The sequence below is a fragment of the Macrotis lagotis genome, chromosome 3, assembly GCF_037893015.1.
Source record: "Macrotis lagotis isolate mMagLag1 chromosome 3, bilby.v1.9.chrom.fasta, whole genome shotgun sequence".
In the NCBI taxonomy this organism is placed as follows: domain Eukaryota; kingdom Metazoa; phylum Chordata; class Mammalia; order Peramelemorphia; family Peramelidae; genus Macrotis; species Macrotis lagotis.
Window position 1 is genome coordinate 294,059,519 of NC_133660.1, and position 23,704 is coordinate 294,083,222.

A 23,704-nucleotide genomic window follows, 5' to 3' on the forward strand; every position below is an offset into this window, starting at 1 on the left:
TGTTTTTAATATTATTATTATTATAAACTAACATTTACAGTGTACCTTGTAAGTATTATCTTATTTTACCCTCACAACACTGGAAATAAAAGTGTTATTTTTATCTCCATTTTATAAGTGAGCAAACTAAAGTGGACAGAAGGTTAAGTGATTTTCCCAAGGTTGCACATCTAGGAAATCTCTGAGACTGGATATGAGCTCAAGTCTGCCAAGTCCAGGTCCAACATGCTGTCTCTTGCACCATCAAGAGGCAAATTTGAAAACTGATCTTCAGATTGCATCCAAGACTCTTGTCATTACTCTGCTGGAGATTGAGTGTTGTCAACATTCAACATGCCAAAAAGCATTTATTTGGCCATGTGCTAGGCACTGAGGACTCAAAAAAAAGGTAAAAGATAGTGCTAGCTCTCTAGGAGTTTATAATCTAGGTCGGTTCCTGAGGTTTTGCTACCACAAGCCCTTCCATTTTTCCTCTTTCCTGGATTACCTCAGTTCTTTAGAAAGACACTTCATTGGGGGGCATCTAGGAGTTGCAATGGATAGAGTACTGGCTCTGGAGTCAGGAGTACCTGGGTTCAAATCCAGCCTCAGACACTTAACAATTCCCTAGCTGTGTGGCCTTGGGCAAGCCACTTAACCCCATTGCCTTGCAAAACCCAAAAAAAAGAACGACACTTCATTGAATCAGAAGACCATAGGATGTAAAGGTGATCATATAAAATCTAAATCCACATCAAAAACTACTAGATAACCTATGAAGGCAGCCTCAGACTCAATACATGCAATTCAGAATTAAATATATCCTTGCCAAACCCACCCGTGTGAATTCCTGGACAGACAGATGATACGATGTTGGTCCAAGAGTCAGGAAGACTCATCTTCCTGAGTTCAATTCTGGCCTCAGACACTCAATAACTATGTGTGTCTCAGGGTAAGTCACTTTCCTCATCTATTAAATTAACTGGAATGGGAAATGACAAATATTCCAACTGAATAGTCATATACAACTGAAAATGACTGAAAAAATATATAAACTCTCTGCTTTCCTAATTTTTCTATTTTTGTGAAGTACTATCAATCTTTTAGACAGAGTTTTGTTTAAATCTGCACTCTTCCTCCAACTCCTCTTAAATGAACATCAATTAGTGGCGATGTTTTAGTAGTTCTGTTTCAAAACTTCCCCTTTAGGCTACTCATACAGTCACCCCTCCAGTGCAGGTCCTCATCACTTCTTGCCTGAACTATTACAATAATCTCCTAATAATCCTTTCAGCTTCCAGTCTCTCTCCTTCATTCTATTCTCTACACAGTTGCCAAAAGATGTCCTGATTCAAGAAACTCCATTGGCTTCTTAAGAGTCTTCAGAATCAAATATAGATGATTGTTTATCCTTTATAATCATCTTATAACCTCTCTTTCCAAACGAATCACACATGAGTCCCCTTCAGACTCACTTCACTCTAGTCAAAATGGTCAACTCATTGTCTTTCAGATACAATATTCCATCTCCCAACTCCATGCTTTCACACTGGCTATTCCCTACTACCTGAGTATCTCCCTTTCTTAGAAGTCAGAGTTCAGGTCAAATGCTGCCACCTGCATGATACCTTTCCTGATCTCCCCCAACTGTTCCTTTCCACTTCTTAAATCAATTTATATTTACTTAGTACATGTTATATCAGCTTAAAGGTATTCACGTTATTTGCTCCAATAAGACTGGAAGATCCTTGAAAGCAGGATTTCTACTGTGTGTGTAATCTTTCCTCAGTACTTAGTACAGTGTGTAGTACACAGTAGGTGCTTAATAAATGCTTATTGGTGGATTGACTGATTGATCATCTATTACTGACTGACCATTGGTTCCATCAACAACCCTCACATCATGGAGAACTTTGCAGATAATAGTCACATGAGAATTTCCTTTTAATTAAATTGAATCTAGTTCTATAGAGTCGTTTTACTGATGAGGCTACCAATGGCCCAAAGACATTAACTGACTTGTCCAAGGTCATAGAGTAAACATCAAAACCTCTATTCAACCTCAGATCTGTTTAACTCCAAATATTATCAGTAAGGCCCCATCCCTCTACAAAACACATACACACAAATACACACACAGCAGACACTCATGTACACACACACACACACACACACACACACACACACACACACAAACATAGAGAGAAACTTATTGGGGGTTGATGGTGCACAGGAGCAGAAAGTAAAGGTCCAGATGGAAATGGAAGGGATGGAGGGTCATGAATTAGTGATGATAATTCATGCCCATCTGGTTACAATTTCCATTCTCCTTGAAACACAATGGAGTGGCTAGGGGCAGACAAGGTCAGAGGTTCCTACCAGGGACCAAACTGCTCAGATTTAGGAGAGCACCAACCCTCCAATGTTCCAGTTTAGGTGAAGTGTCAAATTACATTCTTCTATTCTGTGAGCAATATATGTCTTTAAGTTAAACTCTCCCTGTAACTGATAATCAATCCTAAGGGAAGTGTGGGTCAAAGATCATGTGGTAACTGCTTGGTTTGGTTTCTTTGTCTTGTAAACACTCCAGAGAATACTCAAACCATAAATTATCTAGAACTCTCAAGTACACAATAGCCTTATGTCTATGGGTCTTCCAGAGTTTAGAATTGCTTATAATAGTAGAAAAACAGAATTATAGTCACATAGTAGGTTGCAGGTGTATAGATAGGGAGACGGAAGGGACCCAGAGGTCATTCCTTCATATCAGAGGTGAGAAAATTGTGCAGCATTAAGGCTAAGTGACTCCTAGAATCACACATCTGAAGCAAGAATTCAAGCCCATGTCTTCCTGACTCCAAAGCCACACTTCTAACTACTCTCTCTCATTGTTATTAAAACTAGTAATATATCATGTAGAGTTTTTTTTCAAACTGTGTGGTTACTTCTCTGAGGATTTAGCTCCATTGTGTCAGGGTCATATGATTGGCGCTCATTAAAATCCAGATGTTTGAAAGAAAAAGATGTCCCCAGAGGATGGGAACTCTAAAATATGTTCTTAGTCAAATTTACAAGCATTCATTAAGTCCTTTTTGTGGGATACAGTGCAGAGATGCAGTGCTGGGTCTAGAGCCAGGAATACTCAGCATCCTGAGTTCAAATCTGGCTTCAGATATTTGCCAGCTGTGTCATCTCGGGCATATCACTTAACCAGGTACTAAACAAATTTCTCCCTTATTAATATTCAAAAAAAGAAAAGCAAGAAGAAGAAAACAATGGTTATATGTTTAGAATAGAGTTAAAGAACATCAGAAAGGTTTGCATCTATTTTATTTAATGAACGAGCTGGAGATATGCCAGTATCTTTGCCAAGAAAACAAATGGGGGCGGCTAGGTGGTTCAGTGGATAGAGCACGGGCCCTCAAGTCAGGAGTACCTGAGTTCAAATCTGATCTCAGACACTTAATAATTACCTAGCTCTTTGGCCTTGGGCAAGCCACTTAACCCCATTGCCTTGCAAAACAAACAAAAAAAAAACTAAAAAAATGGGGTCACAAAGAATCAGATATGACAGGGAAAAAATGACAGAAATTCTATTAAAGATAGAAAAGGTCTGGAATGCCATATATTCAAGTCTCTTATTTTATAGATCAGGAAATTGAGTCCCAGGATTTGATTCCAGATTTTAAGAATCTAAATTCAGCTCTTTTTTTGTATACAGATCAAGAAATGCACATACCCCAATCAATGTCCCATTGCAGAAACATAAGAGTATCCATATCATAATGCCATAATGAAGATAATATGAATAAATGTTTGCAGGACACTTTATAACCTTTAAAGTATTACATAAATCTGAACTATATTGTCAACAGAGTCATCTTCCTTCACCTTGCCCTTCTTCCTCTCCTCTTTCTGATCTCCCCCTGTCTACAAAGGGAGTCATACCCTTACATTTAGGTACTCTGTCCAAAGGAATAAAAGTTTTGATTGCTTATATTTCCCAAGGTACCTTGGGCTTTCAGAACTAGATTTTTTTCTTCCCTATTTATTTATTTCATCATTCAAAAAAACTGGGTCCATTGACTCTTTTGTATCATATAGTTTTGCATTTAAAATTTCTTGAAATGTGGTTCGGGAAAAGCACACTTTGATAAAGCCAATGAGATTCAAATGGAGCTCGTTCATTATGCCTTTAAATACAGATCATTCTGGTTTTCACTGATTGGTCAATAATAAGTCCCAGCCCAGAACTCAGTTGAACATTGTAGAGATTTTGGAAGCATGGGATGAGTTTAAATAGGAATTTTTCTGTTCTGGCCAGAAACTCTGAGCATCTTCCTTTCCCAGAGTCATTTAGGAAGACAAACTAATCCAAGCTTTGCCTCAACTCTTACTTAGCCTTTAACTACTGAGTGGGTTTTGCCTCAAACAAACGGAAACCTGGGAATGACCTTAAAAAATCACTGCAATCAAACCATTGATAGTCATTTTGATGTATCTGGGAACTATGATCACAATTCTCATTAGTCACGTTCAATCAACATTCTGGTGAATGGTTTAGTCCCTCCAGGAATGGACCTTAGCTGACCAGAGTGCTGAATTGACCAAGATTCAGCTCCCTGCATGTGTTCATTTAACTTCCCTTAGAAAGGACCCAGGAAGGATTTGATGACAACTTGTATATTTATTGCAGGAAAATTATTGCAATGGCAAGTGGCTGGAGCAGCAGAGAGAAGGACTAGATTGTGATTACCCATCTTTTCTAGTGAAAACAGCACATACGTGAATCCCTTCTCTTATAAAGGACTGTTTGCTCTGTGACATGAGAAAACTGAATTAGGATCTCTTCTATCTCTGACCCTTTCTGATGTTCTTGAACTCTATTCTAGGCATATAGTCATTGTTTTCTTATTGGTTTTCTTTTTTGCATAATAATAAGGGAGAAATTTGCTTAGCATATCTACATATATATATATATTTTCAATACGTTTTATTTTCTTGCCTTCTCAATGGATGGAGGAGACAATTTGGAGCTGAAAATAAAATGTAAGATCATAGTCATAACATATCTTGGAAAGTTGTAGCTATTCTGTCCTTATAGTTAACGTAAGAAATATTATCTAAAACAAGATATTTGTAAATGGCTTATCATGATCCTAGCACATTTAACAAAAGTTATTCCCTTCTCCCTTCAACCCAGTTGCAATTCAACATCACTGGGGTCTGACATGGACCCATCCAATCAAAATTCAAAGACCTTAAACCAAGTCCCCTAAATGCTCGGTTTTTAAAAGTAACCTCAATATGCCATTTGGAACAGTCTGGATACAATTAATCTTCCTAGACTTATTTCACATACATTCATATTATACATTTACATTCGAACCAAATTCAATTGGCATGTTAAGAGTCCATGATCCTGTTGGCAGATAATCTTTTAATTCAACTAACAAGTCTTTATTATAAGAACTTTTATGCTAGGGGTTGGAGCATAAACACATATCCAAAAGCCAAATAAAGACAAACCTGAGCTCTAAGAAAAGTAGATTTTAATGTTCCTCCAAAACCCAAGGTCAAGGCTTCTTAAAGCTTGAAGTGATTCTTCTATTATGTTAAGGACTCAGATGTGATAAGTGATTGGTGGTTTTGACTTTGTCTCTTAGCCTTAGTCTCATCCAGAGACATTTCCAGACCTGCACAAATCAGCAGATGATGTAAACTTGAAAAAAAAGCTTATTTTAGTAGAAAGCATGCTGGATTTGAAGGCAGAAGAAGTGGACTGAAATCCTAACTTTACTACCCTTTACTTCAACTCTTTCGACCTCAGTTTATTCATAGTTAGCATGTTAATAAAACTTCATGGTTTACAAAGCTCTTTATATTTTTTCTCTCATAACCTCCCTGGCTGTCATTATCCACATTTTGCATAAGAGGAAACTAAGACTGAGAGGGTTACGTTGTCTATTCTGGCACCATCGATAATTATCTTAGACAAGGATTCAAATTCCAGTCTTCCCAATTACAAATCCAATACTTTATCCACTGCGCTACTAACTGGCTCAAGTTCCTCATGTGTGAAATAAGGAAGCTGGTCTAAAATCATTTCTAATGTATCTTATAGAGCTGAATCTGTAAAAATGAAAAACTGTTTCCCACACCAACTAGTGCCAATTATACACAGGAAATTATTATAAGAGAAGGCAGCAAGACACAGTGGATAGAGGACTGGTCACGGTTTCAGGAAGACCTGGGTTTGTGACTTCCCTCTGATACAAATTTACCGATTGATCAGAGGAAAGTCACAACCACTCAGAGCCCGAGGCACCTCTCTAAGATGACAATTTGGATAAAACTCACTTCTCCAACAATAATAATTTCTTACAGGACTGAAATGACACATGTTATTATATGTTTTTTCCTCCCAATTCTACATGTAAAAAAATTCTTCATATCTCAGCTTGATAACATAAGAGCAAGGAATATTGAAAGACTTTCTCATGATTATATTTATATACAAATTGCAAGTGACAGGGCTGGTTCCATTTCACTATGTAGTATTGCCTCTTAGGGATTTGGCTATATTAGGACAAGATTAGATTCAGAAATAAAAAGGAAGCCAGAAATACAGAATTACAGAAACTGGTTTCACAGTGACATCAGTGGCCATCAAGTCCAATCTATACACTAAAGGAATTGCCACCATAACAAGTGGATCTCAAACCTCTAGTCTTCTTCAGTGCACAGAGGAGAAAAGAGATGGTAAATTTTCCAAGATCAGACAAGTAATAAGTAATGGGTCTTTGAATTTTGATTGGATGAATCCTTGTCAGACACCAGTGACTCTGGCTCCAAATTGATTTTCTATACTATTTCATGTGCCCTACAAAAGCAATCATGGGAGTCCACTAAAGGAGCTTGTTTCCAATACAAGTTAGATAAAATTTCTCTATATGTGTCTTCTTAAAATTTCCAACTATGAGGGGCAGCTAGGTGGAAAGGTGGATAGAGCACCAGCCCTGGAATCAGGAGGACCTGAGTTCAAATTTGACCTCAGACACTTAATAATTACCTAGCTATATGGCCTTGGGCAAACCACTTAACCCCATTTGCCTTGCCAAAAAAATCTAAAAAAAAAATACTTAGGACTGGAAGGAAATAGGACCTATTATGTTGTAGTTAAAAAAAAATGTGATTAAGGAGAAGAAATGACTTATGTAGCCAAGAAGTGGCAGATTTAGAATTCTAACCCTAGTAAGCTATTTCCAAATGCAGCATTCTCCCTGCTATCCAATGATGAGTTAATCCTATTAGGAAGAGAGCTCAGTACCTGTTCATAAAGGCAGACTTTCCCTTTTCTTACCAGCCTGGATGGAGTCTTCTGAAGTTATCCTCTTTGGAATATATACCAAAACACTGCTGCCACATTCCAAATAGTGCTTACCATGGGTTTTCAGCTTTCCCAGGGGGGACAATTAAGGTGCAAGCAAAAAAGGAATCTGTTGCCAAATTTACTTACAACTTACAAATTTCAAGTATTAGAACATCTCTTTCTCCCAAGGGCATCTTTGTATGGTGAGGGGAAAGGGGAGAAGCAGGATTGCATTCATGCACCAGTAAGCCTGAGAGGAAGTCTAAATAACTACCTGATGAGTCATTGGAGCAATGTTTGGTGAGGTTAAGATTCAAGGGAGCCAAGAAAGAAATCCTTTAATGTGAAGAGTTCCATCTGCTTGGAAATCTCTCAAAATACTTTTTTCAAAGTCAGTGGAATCAGTAAGAAGTCTCATATGGAACTGTCCTTTATTATTTTTAGGTGACTAAAATGATACCATGGCCTCATGGAAATTAGTTCACTTTACAACTAGTTCTCTAATACAACTCATGAATATGAAAGGATGCAATTCTCAAAAGTAATGGGGTTAGAGACTGAATTCATGCTTCTGATCCACCAATACTTCTGACCAGTCTCCACCAGGAACAAGTAAAGCCTTTCTTCTGCATAAAGACACATTTCAGTGGAATGATTCAATACTATAGGAACAACAATATATGGTCCTTGAAAAACCAATGACTAATTTGAGCAGAAAATTAGAACAGGCCCAGTAGCTTCCCCAAAAATTATGACTGCCCATGCAGATACTCATCAATGGAAAGAGGGGGCACTAGGCCCACTTCCCCATTCATCATTACACCTATAAGGAATTTAAAAGATGTCTCTTGAAACAGGGGACTCGTGAAGAAATAATTACAAATGTAAAAGGTACAAATAAAACTATAGTGAGTCAACCAGAATAGGGGTCAAAGGGGAATTTCTATTCTGCTTAAGCTTAGTATACCCCCTTAACTACCCAGCCCATAAGGAAATACCAATTCACCTAAGTCTATATAAACCAGACTAGAGGAACTGCTGAAATGATCGATTCCTCCTAGACAGGAATCTGAGTTTCCCCAAAGCGCTGGTCATCTAAACTGTAGGACCATGAAGGTAAGGAGACCATACCCCTGAGTCATAGCAGGCTGAAAATGAGGAAGAGGGCTGCCAAATATATGAAGGTTTACTTAATAACAGCACTCAGGTTATTGTCATACCAACAGATTCAGGAGTACCTCACATTACATTTTGGAGGCTGAGAACAATCCAAAGAAGGAAGTGATGTTCTTGCTCAGATAAAGTGAATGAACTATCAATCTTCCATCTGGGTTGCAGGTATGTGGATAAATAGGGGAGTGAATCATGAAAATGAATATTATGAGGTCTTGGGAGTTGCTAACTGTATCAGTAGTTAAGATGACCCCTGTGTTAATTATCATACATAGGATGCCCAGGAGCTAATTGAATTATCCCATATAGCTAATAGCCCACAATAAAGAGTCTCAAGGTGAATGGGTTTATAATGCATTATCTCCTTAGTGATTTTTAGCTCCAATTACTCTTCTTACAATAACCTAGAAGAAGACCAATGACACCTAGCACATCACATTGATTATAGGAAACTGAATAAAGTTATTATGCCAATCATAGCTACTGTTCATGACAGTATAAAACCCATGAATCACATAACTCAGACCTGAAATGAGATATGTGTATTATCAATTTTACTAATGCTTTATTCTCTGTTTCTATTACTAGGGATTCATATTCTAATTAAATTCCTTCCTAGGTTCAAAATCAATCTGGGGCATGAATATTTTACATATTTGACATTTCAGAAATTTTTTACTATATTCAACTCATCCCAACCTCAGACTGAACTGAAAAACAACCATCCCTTTCAGATTTAATTCCCTTCTCTCATGCTCCAACCATGTATTTAGGCTAGTGGACTCAAATCATATGAAAAGACCATATTCCTTAATAACAACCTCTAGAAACATGGAAGTGCAAAGGATGGAATGAAACCAACCTCCATTTCTATGATACAATGACTGCAGCCTAACTTTTGAATTTCCTTCCCACATGTACCAGTTGAAGAGGGGTGAGAACTAAAGTGATTGGACAGATAAAGGGAGCTTCTCCAGGATAGATTCGGAGGGAGCAGCTCTGTATAGACTGCACTCCAGCTGAGACATCAGGTTATCACAAGTATTGGTTCCCAGTCATCTCTCCGTTCCAGCCTCTTCACACTAGCTCACCAAATTCCCTTTCTCGGCTTTAAAACATGTTCTAGCACAGCATGAAATCTCAGTTCCACTTGCCTTCCCTAGCAGCAATCAATGTCCAGTCCTCTAGTCCCCTAATTAATTACTGAAGTGAAGTTCGGAGGCTCAGCACAGCCCACAATCCTCCTTTTGCCTCTCCACATGGCCTCTCTATAACCTAATCATGCTACTTCTTTGTTTTAGCCACATGACTTCTTGGATGAAGGAAGCTCCCCAGATCAAAAGACATGGAAACTCTTACCCTAGAAACTCTTAAGCCATTGTCAGTGATGCTTGAGAGTTGGAGAGAAAGTTAGGGGCAAACGTATATTAAAAGAGCAAGTATACTGGTTTTCTCCAAAATGGAAGAAGCCACTAAGCTTGACTTCAATTCCTGGCCAGATTCCAGAGGAATGTACTTCAAAAATGGTCACCACAAACTTGAGAAATCTTTTCTCAAAAATGAATCTTTGGTTGGTTCTTGTTCTTCATTATCAAAGAAGACCAAAATGACACCACTATGTTTGAGACAAATAACAGTGTGTCTAACTGTGGCTGATCAGATCAACATGAGCTGGGGATGCTCAGTGCCAGGTTTTGCACAAATAATGCATGTGAACACCTTCTGAAGGTAATCTAAACTTCTGTATGTCATGTTTCCCTTGAGCTTCTTCAATTCTGCCTTCCTCATAGAGTGCATCCCCCTTTTCTGATGCTTGTCATGGTGGGAACATAGACACTGATGATGGTAGTATGGCGTTTTCCTAGAAGTGGCAATCTCATTGTGATGAGCCTGTCATTCACTCTTTTTGTAGGCAGTCAAGAATGTTGACTAGATTAGTTTTGATTGCAAAACCTACCCCAACTCCATAGCATTCCCTTTTACTGCCACAACTCAAAAAAAATCCATGTATCCAGCTCCAACTTCAGTAAGCTGCCCTTCATTTGCCAGCCTTCTTTTCCTCAGGGCTGCTAATTGAATAATGTAAGTGCTGAAGACTCTCACAGCAAGAGCTGTTCATCTTTCGGATCTGTTGGATCTTGTGTTATATATGAGTGTGCACATGTCCCATGCACAGATGGTGAGTGGAATCTTCTTTGAAGGAGTTTTTATGGATTTTTTTCCTGCCTTGACCACACTGTGAAATTCCCCACTTACCATGGTAAACAGGTCATGGTTTTCTTACATGCAAAAAAGAACTCACATGGCTTCATCAAGAAGAAACTCTCCCAAACTGACCGACCTTCTCTGTACTAAGATCTGGAGATATATATACACAAAAGGCAAACAAACAAAAAAATGGGAAGTGAATCATGAAAATGAATATTATGACTTTCAAGGAGCTTACCATCTAATGGAAAAGAGAACAAACAAAAGGAAGTTAAATATAGAAGGGGGAGAAGGGGAAGTACCAATGACTGGAATCATGATACAATCCAGTATAAAGTAATGTAGTTGATGAAAATGAAGAGATGGATAAATTAGGAGTCTTCTTTAAATGGAGGATTGAGAAGAATTCTTCATTATGTCCTTTATCCTCCAATGGGGAAGGGGGAGTAAGTATACAGATATGTCAGTACTAAAGCTGATTAAGCTTCACAAGATGATGGATTTCCTGGTGATGAGATTTTTGGGGGGCCATGATGGAGTTCAATCAAGGGAGTGCTAGTTGTGAGCAATAAGACAAAAAAGAAGAAACTGGTTCCTAGGCCATGAGCTCAAGGGTCAAATGTATCCTGGCTTCCCATTGGCATAGTATAAGTGAGAACACAGAAATGCATGTTTTACTCTTCAGTTAAGGTTAATTTGTGAAATTGGAATCCTTTTTAAAAATAGATAATCACAATCATCATCATCATCATCATCATCATCATCATCATAATTACATTTGAAAAGTGGATAAAAATAAAGAACAAGATTTTAAAAGTATAAACACTTACAGACAATTAAATACCTTTCTCACAAACTTTGAACTATTTGGGGGTGGGGGAGTTGCAAGGCAGTGGGGTTAAGTGACTTCCCTAAAGTCACACAGATATGTGTCTTAAGTGTCTGAAGACAGATTTGAACTCAGTTCCTCCTGACTCTGTGGTTTATGCTCTATCCACTGTGCCACCTAATTGCCCCATTTTGACCTATTCTTGACCATGGCTTAATTTAACCCTAGTCCCCCTTCCAAGCTTAAGTAAAAAATAATCTTGTCATTCAATCTGATACATTTATTTGTGTCCAAAGATCTTCACAAGGGGCGGCTAGGTGGCACAGTGGATAAAAGCACTGGCCCTGGAGTCAGGAGTACCTGGGTTCAAATCCAGTCCTAAAAAAAAAAATCTTCTCGATTTCTTAGCTTCATGACTTACAGAGAAGTTGACATATATATATATATATATATATATATGTATATGTATATATATATACATATATATATATATATCCCTTGTACAAAGCTTCCTCTCTCTAGTATGATAAACCTTTAATTGCATGCTGATAACTTAATAAAACAAAATTATTACATTTTCTAGTCATTCCCTTTGACTCCTTTCTTTCTCATCAGGATTCTAGTAAATAAATGTGTAGGTGTGTAGGTGTGTGTTCACACAAACATATATGGTATAGAATTTATATATTTATTTCAATATTTTATTATATTTAATGTACTTATTAAGACTTACATATAAATATGTGTTATATATTGCAAGTGGTATGCTATGTAACTAACTCATATATAATATAATTATATAAATAAAAAATTTAAAGAGAAAATTATATTGTATTGTGAAGTCCTTGTTCTCATAAATCTACCACTCTCCATCAATTCTCCCTTAATCTAACCAACATAAAGGTCTCCAGAGTTAAGACTACTTAGGTTTAAATTTTTCCTAAGACATTTCAGTTTCCCTATCTATAAAATATGGATAATAACAGCATCTCCTTCCTAAAGAGTCCCAAGGACTGATACTCTGTCACAGGTTTTCCTAGTATGTCCTCTTCCTCTCCTCTTCCTTCTTTTGTGTGCTGTCTCCCTTTTTAGATTGTAAGATCCTTGAAGGCAGGAATTTTCTTTCTCTTTTTTAATTTTTATTGATAGGGCATAGCCAAGATGGCAACTTGAGGACAGGATTTCCCAGGAGCTCTCTTTCAAAATATTCCAAAAACCTTAAAATTATAAAATTATGATTCTAACTAAATTTTTGAGAAACAGAACTTATGGAAAGACCCAGTGAGGCAAAGTGCCAGTCCAAGGTAATCCAAAAGAAAATCATGGGTAGGTTGTGTTAAATGGAGTTGTAGGGGGCAGGAGCGAAGGAGAGCTTCAGCCTTCTCAAAGAGCCCACGGGGTACATGGGTTCCTAGGGTACCAGCTTGATGCAGCAGAAGCAGTTTCCAGATTTCCCAAACCAGGGAACACCAAGTACAACTTAGAAAATCAGCAGGGAAACCTCTGCCAGAGTGAGCATAGATCCCAGGCTAGTATGGCCCTCAGTGAAGCAGTGGCCTTCATCATAGCCCAGAACCACAAAAGAGAAGCAGACCCAGGGAGCTGCTTGACAGGGAGCCACCCAGCATGGAGCCACCTGGCAGCTACTTCCAGAATATAAGAAGATGGCAGGGGGGGGGCGGGAGACTGTCAAAGTCTCTCTGTCCCTGGGAGAGGAATCTGATGATTTGTCCATATTCAAAACCTGTTCACAGTACAGGTCCCCCCATTGCCATAGAGCAGGGCCTCTCCTCACAGCACTAGGGGAGAGGGAAATGCTTGTGGTCATCCACAGATCAGAGCACAAGCTAGGAGAGCAGACAGAGACTCTCATAGGACCTTGAAACAACAGAGGTCCTTCTGGGAGAGCCCCAATAACACTTAAAAGCTTGGGAAGCACCTGAAAACCAAGACGCAGTCAGGGGAAATGAGTAAACAGAAAGAAAAAAAAAGAACCTCACCATAGATAATTACTTTGATCCCCTGGTGAATCAAATACACTTCATAAGATGACAAAGTCCAAGCTTCTGTATCCAAAACCTCCAAGAAAAATAGAAATTGGGCTTAGGCTATAGCAGAGCTCACAAAAGATTTTGAAAATCAAGTAAGGGAGGTACAGGAAAAATTGGGAAGAGAAATGAGAGATGCAGAAAAAAACATGAAAACCACGTCATCAACATAGTCAAGGAGATTGAAAAAAATGTTGAAGAAAACAACATGCTAAAACCCAGTTTAGGTCAAATGGAAAAAGCAGCCCAAAAAAGGTAATGAGGAGGAGGCTGCCTTAAAAAGCAGAATTGACCAGATGGAAAGGGACATAAGAAAGCTCTCTGAAGAAAACAACTCCTTCAAATGTAGAATGGAGCTAAAGGAAACTGATGACTTTGCAAAGAATAAAGAAACAATAAAACAATACCCAAAGAATGAAAACCCAGAAGAAAAGATGAAATATCTTATTGGAAAATCAATTGATCTGGAGAACAGATACAAGAGAGACAATTTAAAAATTATTGGGTTTCCTGAAAGTCAAGATCAGGAAAACAGCCTTGACTTCATATCTAAAGAATTTCTACAGGAAAATTGCACTTATATTCTAGAAGCAGAGAGTAAAATAGAAATTGAGAGAATCAACTGATCTACTCCTGAAAGAGGTACAAAAAATAGCCCCCAGGAAATATTATAGTCAAATTCCAGAACTCCCAAGTCACAGAGAAAATATTACAAGCAACCAGAAACAATTCTAATATCTTGGAACAATCAGGATTTAGCAGAATCCACATTAAGGGCTCATAGGGCTTGAAATATAATATTCTGGAAGGCAAAAGAGCTTGGAAGGTAACTGAGAATCAGCTACCCAGCAAAACTGAAGATGCTCTTCAAGGGGGAAAGGATGGATCATCAATGAAATATGTGGATTTCAAACATTCCTCTTTGAACAGAGCTGAATAGAAAATTTGTTCTTCAAATACAGGATTCAGGTGAAACATAGAGAAGGTAGATGAGAAGAGTATGAAGGATTTAGATGTTGAATTGTGTATATTCCTACATGGAAAGAAGATACAGATAATATTCATATGAACCTTCACATTTAATAGAGCAGTTAGAATGAGTATATTTAGACAAGGCATGGGAGGGAGCTGAATATGAAGGTGCAATATAATATAAAGATGGAATCTGGGTGAAAAGGGAATGTACTGGGAGAAAGGGAAAGGAGAGATAGAATGGGCTAAGATATTTTATGGAAAAGCATCAAGAAAAAGCTTTTGTAATAGAATGGAAAGGGGGAAGGTGAGAGGAAATGAGTGAGTCTTCATTCTCATCAGAAATAGCTCAGTGAAGAAACAACATACACACTTAATAGGGTATAGAAATCTAGAGGGAAAACAAGATCATGGATCATGGAAGAGAGTAGTCAGATAACAACACATTTTTCTTTTTTTGTAAGGTGTTGGCTTTGGGTGGCCTGCCAGAGACCACATGACTGGGTGATTTTGGGGTGTCTGAGGTGGAATGTGGACTTGAGCCCTCCTGGCCCCAGGACTGGTGCACTGTGTGCTACACCACTTGGCTGCCCCATAGCACACATTTGAAGAGGAACAGAGTGACAAAAGAGAGAATATAGAATAAATGGGAATTAGGAGGAATGGATAGAGGGAATTACAATCAGCAATAGAAACTATGAGAAAAATATGGAAATAGTATATTTGCCCATGTATAAGACACACCGTTTTTCAAAACATTTGGAGTCTAAAACCTGGGAATATCTTATATAGTGGTTGTAGAGTTTTTTACTTGCATTTCCCTTTCCTTCCATGCTTGTTTCCTTGTCCTTATTGTTTCACATTTGTTACCAGTATATTAGTTTATGTTTTGCCATAAATGGCACAGAAAAGATTTTCGTTCAGTGCTGAATTTGAGTCCAAAGTGATCCAATTTGCAAAAAAGTGAATGAAAATCGTGCTGTTGAATGATAGTTTTGTCCTTCTCTTGAAAAAACAACCCAAAACTGGCTTCAGGAAGAAGAAACCTACTAAAAATGCCATGGCAGAAGGCCTTGTGAAGCAAGTTAGTCAAATGGCCTGAGTTAGAGAGGCCATAGGAATTCCTATGTCCACAAAGATAGTTCAGCAGGAGGCAAGAAGAATTACTGATAAAAAAAAGAAGTGACTGGTTTCCAAGGAGGACACAATTAGTGCTTCAGATTCATGAAACAGAATGGACTAAGTGTGTGCCCACAAACCAGATTTGCTCAGGGAGTGCTTGTGGTCAACCACCAACCAGAGCACAGACAGAAAAGCAGTCGGAGCTTCACCTAAGCCAGTGATTCATCATTCAACACAGATGAGGACAAGGTAATGGATGGAAGTTTTGAAGAGTTGAATGAATTTTTTGATGAATAAATTCTGAGCTCAATAACTTTATGTAATAACATTCTTTGTTCAAATTTCAGATCCCAAAATTAAGGTATACCTTATATGTGAGGAAATATGGTTACTTTTCTGATGAACTTATGATAAAGAATGCTATTCACCCCAAAGACAGAGTTAATGGCATCTGAACACAAACTGAAGCACATTTTTTCCTCTTTCTTTCACATTATTTTTTGAGATTTATTTTTGTGGGGGGAGAAGGAATTATTTTTACTCTTATAAGACTATTTTAGTAATGTGTAAATAAATAAAAATGAAAATTTTTATAAATAAATTAATTAAAAATCCCTTAAATATTGTTTTAATCTTCAATGTTTGGCACTTTAAAAAGTTCATTAAATTGGATTAAACTAGAAAGTTTGATTCAAAATCCTTTCAGCATCTAGCAAGCTATCTATTGAACCAGCTTCACTTTTACTATCTGGCAAATATGTGACTCTCTAAATGGAATATAATATTCTAGTTATAAGGACCAATATTAAAACTGTCTTACATTTAGATGGGACACAGTTGAATAGAGCAACTGGGTAGTGCAATGGGTAGTGCTAACACTGATAAGTAAGAAAGACTCATCTTCCTGAGTTCAAATCTAGCCTCATATCCTTTCTGATAGTCTGACCCTTTCATTTCAACCTGATTGCCTATATTTCCTCATTATAAAATGAACTGAAGAAGAAAACAGAAAATCACTCAAGTATCTTGGCAAAGAAAACCCAAAATGGGGTCACAAGGAGTCAGATATGACTGAAAATAACTGAACAACAACAACGAGTTAAACAAAAAATGGTTTTAGAGACAAGAACCCAGGTTCAAAAAATGGCACTCTGCCACTGTCTTTGACATGTCATTTAATTTTTGTGGGTCTCATTGCCTTATCTGTAAAAGGGCTAGAAATTGGGCTAGAAGATCCTTAAGGTTTCATCCACTTATAAATCTCAGTCAATTTGGGGGAAAACATTATAAGTCAAAAATATAAAATTGACTTACCCAAAATAACACGTGTGTATTTTTATTATTGCATTTTCAACTGGCCTAATTAACTCAAAGCAAACAAAAACTCAACTCAGAAGTGGAAAAAAATACAAGTTATCTCAAAAGTCTAAATTTTTGTGACACATTATTTAAGAAAATGTTATTTGTTTAAGTTATATGTCACTCATTCATTAAGGTCATTCAATCAAAACCACTAGACACTTGCTTGTTACTTTTTATCAAACATGGATCATTCTCTCTCTCTCTCTCTCTCTCTCTCTCTCTCTCTCTCTCTCTCTCTCTCTCTCTCTCTCTCTCTCTCTCTCCCCACAGCCTTATCTTTGCCTCTTGGAATTCAACCTCAGCTGTCACTTTCTACATAAGGTCCTCTTTATTTTTTTTTATTTTTCCCTTAATCTTGCTTCCTTCCCCCCGCCACTCCCCATAGAAGGCAGTCTGATAGTCTTTACATTGTTTCCATGCTATACATTGATCAAAATTGAATATGTTGGGAGAGAAATAATTGCCTCAAGGAAAAAAATAATATATGAGTCAGCAAAATTACATAATATGATAACTTTTTTAAATTAAAGATAATAGTCTTTGATCTTTGTTTAAACTCCACAGTTCTTTCTTTTGATATAGATGGTATTCTCCATTGCAGATACCTTAAAATTGTCCCTGATTGTTGCACTGATGAAATGAACAAGTCCATTAAGATTGATCATCAACCCACATTGCAGTTATGGTGTACAATGTTCTTCTCATTCTGCTCATCTCATTCAGCATCAGTTCATGCAAATTCTTCCAGGATTCTCTGAATTCCCATCCCTACTGGTTCCTAATAGAACAGTAGTGCTCCATAATATACATATTCCATAATTTATTCAACAATTCCCCAATTGATGGACATTCACTCAATTTCCAACTCTTTGCTACCACAAATGGCTGCTATGAATATTTTTGTACAAGTGATGTTTTTACCCTTTTTCATTATTTTTTCAGGGAATAGACCCAGTATGGTATTTCTGGATCAAAGGGTATGCACATTTTTGTTGCCCTTTGGACATAATTCCAGATTGCTCTCCACAAAGGTTGAATGAGTTCACAACTCCACCCATAAGGTCCTCTTTGATTCCCCTATCACCAAGTAAGTAGAGTTTGCCACTCCATTTGCAAAATTATTTTTTTAGACCTTATATATTTTCTATTGTACTTTCTGTATAAGCAGCATGCCCCCAAAATGAATACAAACTCCTGATGGCAAGAAATTGTGACTTTTCCCAGTACCTGACACAGGGTCTTAGAGATAGCAAGTACTTGGATTGACTGGCACTCTAAGATTTGTAGTTTAGAGGAATAAGTATTCCCTCTCAGTTATGAGAAATCATTTCAAACTCTAGAATCATCCAGAAGGTGATGACCTAAGTCACAGCTATAAGTTTTAGAAAAGATGAAAAATATGTGAGAGAAAGTAGAGACTATGGGTCTCTGGATACAGTAGCAAGATCGAATATGATGCTCTCAATGCAACAAGGATTCACTGAGCTAAATTGAAGAGAAATTGCAACATAAGGATATAGATTAAAGTGAAAAGATGACCGGACTACCAGAAAGAATGAAAAGATCTGAGTGTTCTGTTGGAGTCCCACAGACAAAATGGAAGAAAAAAGTCAGATCAAGATGCTGCATGTAATTGCTTCTTCAAGGTCTGAGAGAAATGTCAAGTGAATATATTCTTTTCCAAAACTACATCCCTATTTGTCTGTCCAGTACCTGGGAGGTTAGACATTCTTCATTTATTTTCCTGGTTATCTCCTGTATTGTGATTTTGAATTGACACATAAATATATGCACATATATGAATATGTATACATATATATGGGGGGGGAGATGTATGTGTATGCATATGTTTCTGTGTTTTGGCATATACATTTATATATATAAAACCTGATGTTAATCAAGAAGGTTGTATGGTATGCTTAGCTCATTCCCAAGAAACTGGGAAGGGAGAAAGTTATCTGGAAATGTACAAAACTTACTAAAACATAGAATCTAAGTTCTAGTCAACTGTTAGGAATTTTCCTAACTGTAGTCTCTATGCTATTATTACTGTATTAATGATTTTCAGTCTGACATAAATACAGAAAAGCAGAGAAAGACACAATGTACCTGAGGACCATAACATTTCCTTTAGACTAAAAGCAAGATTTTTTAAAACAAGATGAAGCTAATTAAATCTCTAGAGAAAAGGAAGTTAGGATATAACAGAGGTAAGGAGAGACAAAGATAAAAATCAAATGCTAAGCTACTCATGCCCTTTCCAGAAAGTAAATAATAGATGGGGCCTGGAAAGGACCTAGTTCTAATCTCTTCTAGAATGAAAGAGAAGGTAGAAAGAACTCAATATTGAGTGATCAACACTGCCCTCCAGAGTGTTACAGATGAAGAAATGAGACCCACTAATCTTTTCCACTTCACCATGCCAATGTCTTGATAGAATATGAACCTTAGTTATTGTCTTCTGTTCATTGATTCTCCCAATTTTCACCCGTTTCATTGTTTTCCAAGTGTCAACAAAATAATTCACTTTCATTCATACTATCATGAAATTAATCCTCGGACTGGCTTTCCTAACCTTTGCTCCAACAAATGATAATGCCTTTCTTATGTCTTCCACTTTATCTTTGCCCCCTCCTGGTACTCAGTAATTTGAAGTAACTTGTGGGAAGGTCTCCTATAATTCGGTTTACAAAGCACATAGTCGTTTAGGACACTTGCCAATGGCCATGGTGATATTCATGGCTTAGAATGATGATGCCAAAGAGGAAATGAATATCAGTTGCCATACTCAGTGACAATGGAAAACTTAAGACAACTTAAGCCTTCTAAGAGTTGTCTTCAGGGCCTCTTTCACCTCCTTGTTCCTCAGACTAAAGATGAGAGAGTTCAGCATAGAGATAACTACAGTGTAGAACAAAGACACCACCTTGCTCTCATATAGGGAATTCTCCAGATTTGCTGTATGCATATGTGAAAGCAAAGGTCCCTAAGAAGAACCCAACATCAGTCCAGTGGGAGGCACAAGTGGAAAAGGTCTTGGCCCTCCCTCCAGCAAAGTGGACCTGTAGGATGGTTCTGATAATAATGAACACACAGGCCACCAAAACTGTGGTCAGACTGGACAATATCAGAAAGCAAGCAAATAGCACAAGGTCTTATGGGAAAGTGTCCCCACCAGTTTCAACTGGTCAAAGAAAATAAAATCTATCTGGTTGTTACCACAGAAGGAAAGTAAGAGCATGCAGCAAGTCCTTACAGTAGCATTAGCCAAGGCCCCAATGTAGGCACCAGTCACAAATTTCAGCCTGGTCTTAGGGATAGTGACATAAAGCAGAGGCTGACACACAGCCACATAGCGATCATAAGCCATTATAATCAACAGGTGCCAAAGAAAATGAACATAAAGAATTGGGTGGCACACTGCTCACAAGAGAGCACAGCTCCTCCAGCAGTTAAGATCACCAGGAACTGAGGTAGTACTACTAAAGAAAAACAGAAATCTAGAAAAACCAGATGTCTGAGCAGGAAGTAGATTGGTGTATGAAGTTTTGGATTTATCTAGACCAAGGTGATCATGCTCAGGTTAACCAACATCATCATGGGGTAGAAGGCCAGAAGCACTATGAGGAGAAGGGACTTTAACTCAGGGTAGTTGGTGAAGCCAAGCAGGATAAACTCCATTATCATGGTCCTATTTCCAATAGTCATGAGGCTAACTGTTGCTTAGGAAAAGAAAAGATTCAGGTCAAGATCAAAGTGCACCATGATGAATTAGTGGAGCAGGGGAGAGTGGTAGAGTAGGCTGGAGAAAACATGGGTCCAAGTAATAAGTCCTACTATCCAGGTAAATGGGAAAATGTCCATTGCTCATTGTTAGCTCATGTTAATATAATAAATATGACAATTCTTCCCAAGTTAAGTAATTAATTCAGAGTCACGTCAAGCAAACTACCAAATAACTATTTTACTAAGCTAGAAAAATAGTAATACCATTCATCTGTAGCAACAAAAGGACAAGAATATCAAGAAAACTGATGAAAAAATTACCCAAAAAAAGGTGGTCTAGTTCTACCAGGTCAAAAATTATTCTATAAAGTGGCAGTCACCAAAACGGCATGGTACTGGCTAAGAAACAGAGTAATGGATCAGTGGGTTTGAGAAGTTTCAAACGAAACAATAGTAATTGAATACAATAATCTGTAGGTGGAAAATTGTTGGGAAAACTGGAAAATAGTGTAGCAAAAATTAGGCATAGACACGCGTCCCACATCCTATACCAAAATAAGGTCAAAATGGGGACAGGATTGAGACATATAGTGTGACACCATAGGCCAATTAACAGACTACAAAATCTATCATATTTATGGAAAGTGGAGAATTTTATGACAAAGCAAGAAAGTACATTATAAATTGCAAAATGAATGATTTTGACTATATTAAGAAGTTTTTACACTAATAAAACCAATGCAGCAAAAATTAGAAGAAAAAGAGAAAACTGAGAAATAATTTTCACAGCTAGGGCTTCTGGTAAAGGTACCATTTCTAAAATATATAGAGAATTACATCAAACTTATAAGGTTACAAGTCATTCCCCAAATGATAAACAGTCAAAGGATCTAAACAGTTTACAAATGAAGAAATTAAAAGTTATATATAATCATAACAAAAATGCTCCAAATCATAACTAACTAGAGAAATGCAAATTAAAACAACTATGAAATTCCACCTCATGACAATCAGATTGGCTAAGATTACAAAAATGGGAAATGGTTAATGATGGAGAGGTTGTGAGGGGATTGAGACATTAGTGTATTTCTGGTGGAGTTGTGAACTGATCCAACAATTGTGGAGAGCAATCTGGAACTATGCCCAAAGAGCAAAAAATTTGATCATACCCTTTGATCCAGCAATTCCAATACCAAGCCTATATCCAGAAGAAATCATAAAATATGGGAAAGGTCCCACATATTCCAGAGTATTCATAGTGGCTCTTTTTGGAGTGGCAAAGAATTGAAAATTGAAGAGATGTCCATCAATTGTGGAATGGCTGAACAAGTTTGGTCCATGAATTTTATAGAATACTATTGTTCTGTAAGAAACCATAAATGGTCAGAGTCTAGAAAAGCATGAAATAAATAACAAGAGTATTGCTAAGCAAAGAGAGCAAAGCAAAAAGTTCAGAGAGCTCTGACAGTCCTAGGAAACCAGCTAAGGACTATCCTATCCCCATCCAGAAGAAGAAAAACAAAACAAAACAAAACAAAAATGTCTACAGAATCTGAAAGAACACTATACTCACATTTTTAAAATTTCTCTTATGCATTTACTTCCTATCTCATGGATTTCATTCTTTTCCCTTAATCCTAATTCCTCATACCAAAAAAGACTAATCTGTAAACATATTAAACATAAATGTGTATGCATAATATTCACTTGACTGCTGTTAAGGAGTAGGGGTGAGAAGGGAAGGGAAGGTGGAAAGAAGTCATACAACCTAAAAATATGCACATATATAGATGAATGTTTAAAAAATTTCATAATATATAATTTGAAAAAATCAAATAAAATATCAATTGGAAAAAGAGAAAGAAAATGATGGGGAAATTCAGAAACTGCTAAATGAAAAACAAGAACTCCACAGGGATTATCAGAATGATAGCTCCCATTTCTCAAAAGTCAGCATTTAATTCCATCAAAAGTAAAGTACAGGGGCAGCTAGGTGGCATAGTGGATAAAGCACTGGCCTTGTAGTCAGGAGTACCTGGGTTCAGATCCAGTCTCAGACACTTAATAATTACCTAGCTGTGTGGCCTTGGGCAAGCCACTTAACCCCATTTGCCTTGAGAAAAATCTAAAAGAAAAAAAAAAGAAAATCTTACAAAATTGCAAGGATCTTGGCTCAGTAAGAAAGCAGATGAAATTCAGTTTTATGTAGACAGTAACAAACCAAAGTGTTTTTATGATGCCCTGAAGGCTATTTATGGACCAAAGACCTATGGTGCATCTCACCTATTCAGTGCTTATAGATCCACATTGATTAATTCCGTATATAATAGATACTTAATAAACATATATTGGTTGTTTGCCTGACTGGCCATCTATAATTGGCTGATCATCTATTCCATCAACCCCTTCACATCACTGAGAACCTTGCAAACAGTAGTCACATAATAATTTTTTATTTAAATCATTTCATTCAATGTCTTCCTTTTACTGATAAGGCTACCAATTACCCAAAGACGTTAACTGACTTCTCCAATGTCAGAAAGAGAGAAAATAATAAAGCCTTCATTTAATCTCAGAATTCTTGAACTTCAAATATTTTCAGTAATGCCCCTTCACTCTATAACATAACACACACACACACACACACACACACACACACACACACACGGAAATTTTTTTGAAGAGAAAAGGGTTGATGGGGCAGTGATGTGATACAGTGGAGCAGGAAGTAAATAACAAGAGAGAAATGAAAGAGAAGTAGGAACACGGAGTAGTGATGATATTTCATGACCATCTGGCTATAAATTACATTCTTCCTGAAACAAGATGGGTTGAATGGGGCCAGACAAGATCAGAGATTCCTACCAGAATCCATACAGCCAAAATTTGGGGAGAATTCACCTTCAAAAGCTC

The 23,704-nt window shown here is 37.3% G+C and overlaps 1 pseudogene; it reads right to left on the minus strand.

Moving 5' to 3' along the window:
- Positions 1-19,871: 19,871 nt before the first annotated feature.
- Positions 19,872-20,773, minus strand: LOC141516742 (olfactory receptor 9Q1-like; annotated as a pseudogene).
- Between the last annotated feature and the right edge of the window lie 2,931 nt (positions 20,774-23,704).